At 49.6% G+C, this 2113-nt stretch overlaps 1 long non-coding RNA gene across 1 annotated transcript in view; it reads right to left on the bottom strand.

Annotated features, from left to right (window-relative positions):
* Positions 1 to 556: 556 nt before the first annotated feature.
* The window catches only part of LOC103582703, a 9450-nt gene continuing 7893 nt past the window's right edge, over positions 557 to 2113 (bottom strand). Inside the window, exon 3 of the long non-coding RNA XR_549780.1 lies at positions 557 to 621. This is a non-coding gene — a long non-coding RNA (uncharacterized LOC103582703). The remainder of the gene's footprint in view (positions 622 to 2113) is intronic.

Below are 2113 nucleotides of genomic sequence, written 5' to 3'. Positions count from 1 at the left end.
AACTCCCCATTACCCCTCCCCCAGCCCTGGCACCCACATTCTACTTTCTGTCTCTATGAATGTGGCTGCTCCAGTACCTCGTGTAAGTAGAATCCCACAGTATTTGTCTTTCTGTGACTGCCTTATTTCACAAAGCATAATGCCCTCACATTTCACCTAATGCTATTGCTTTAAAGTCTACGTGCCACAGACCCATGAAACAGCCACTCATCACTGCATCTCGTACTTGTACCCAGCTAAGGCTCACTGCGATCATTCCCAGAGTTTACAGTAGTGATGGAGATGGTTCTGGGATGGCACCACCTTGAATGGCTCCTAACATTTGGAGTGAAGTTTGTCATTCTACCTGGTCTGATCCTGCAAATTACCTTCCAAATACCATTCTTTTTCCACCATGTTAAGAGCTGCATTTTCTAACTAACCCCTGGCCTGTGTAGAAACAAGCCTTGACTCTGATATCTGGGCACTTCTTCATGAGTCTCGTGTCATTTGCATGTTTAGAAAAGCATGATCTGGCCGTGGTTCATTGACATACCTGTCAGCACTATTATCCCAGTCCGGAGGGGCTTGTGTTTTCCCATTGACACTTAACAGTGCTTTACTACTTGTTTTCAAAATGTTCTGTAAGAAAAAAAAAAAATACAATAATGTTACAGCTGCTTATAAAAATCCAGGACATTCGGGAAAGTAATATTATTTTATTCGCAAAACGGCAGTTGACCCCTGCTATGTGCCAGGCCCTGTCCTGGACTCTAGAGAAGCAGCAGCGAAGAAAACAACCAGCCGTGATATCACAGGGCTCGCACGCTCCCAGAAGAGGCCAGAAAACGAACATGCAGACGTGCAATGATCCTGTTGGTAGCCGTGCTGTTGGAAGAAAAATGGAGGTGAAGGATTGGAGCTGGGTGGGCTGGGGACAGGGAAGGACGCTCTGCATCAATGACATTGAGCAGAGCTGGAGGAAGAGGAATGTGGAGCTGTGCAGAGGACAGAGCCCAAGTCATCTGGCCCAGCAGGGTAGGGTCTCTGACAAGATGTTTCTGCCTGCGTTGTTGGAAGAGCGTCAGAGAGGCCTGTGGGGCTGCAGGGACATGTGGGCACAAAGAGAGCATAGGAGGTGACCTCAGAGTTAAGGGAGCCCAGGTTGAAACTACCTAAAATTAGTTGAACTGGATTATTTTCCCTATCTCAAGCTGTTTTACGAGTTGTCTTTCGTAATATAAACTGAGCATACACAGAGACAAAGACCTTGCCCTCCAGATGACCTTGAGCACCACAGCAACCAAAAAACTTCCATCTGTGGAACTCAAACGTCAAAAGTTGAAACACCGGAGCCCTTTTGGAAGGGAGAGGTCCCTCAGGGAGGAAGATCCAGCATCACCACAGATGGCCTGACTTGGAGCTAGACGATCAGGTTTGCCTAATACCCCTTAAAGCCTGCACAGCCCCTGAGCGGAGGAGACAGATCTGAGAGCGCCTTGCCTCCCATCTCCTTGCCGTCAACCTCACAAAATAAAGCCTTTCTTTTCTCAAAACTGGTGCCACAGCATTGGCTTCTGTGCACATCAGACAGTGAGCCCTTTTATGGTAACAAGGGTCAGAGTGGGGACCTGGGGCTACACAATCTGACCTGAATTTTGGAAGCACAAGAATGGCTGCAGTATTTATTGAAAAGAGTCTGGGAGACAAGGGTGAAATCAGGGGACCCGCTCAGATGTGATGAGGACAGTCACTCGACTGTGGCCAGGGAGGCGGAGGGGTGGACTCCTTTGAAGCCAGGACAGACAGAAAACCTAAGAACAAACACAGAACAACACCAAGGGCTTGGCCTGAATGAACTAAGAGCTTCGGTGGGGAGGGGGCCTTGGTGGGCAGACGGAGCACCTGGAGCCTATCACAGCCAGGAAGCTTTTATTGACCTCTGCATTCCCCCACGCAGCTCTCCTTGTCACCAAACCTCAGTGCCTGTGGTGCTGGGACAGCAGCAGGCAGCCACCCATGGCTCAGGAGGAAGGAGAGGGAATGTTCAGCCTGCTCAAGGCTCATTTCCCACACACACACGAAGCCACGTCCCCAGACAGTGCCCCTCTGGGGAAATGCTGAGAGATGCCAG

Source organism: Galeopterus variegatus, unplaced genomic scaffold (genome assembly GCF_000696425.1).
Source record: "Galeopterus variegatus unplaced genomic scaffold, G_variegatus-3.0.2 Scaffold17452, whole genome shotgun sequence".
Lineage (NCBI taxonomy): Eukaryota > Metazoa > Chordata > Mammalia > Dermoptera > Cynocephalidae > Galeopterus > Galeopterus variegatus.
The sequence above is the reverse complement of the archived record's forward strand: the minus strand, read 5'-3'. Positions and strand labels throughout refer to the sequence as shown.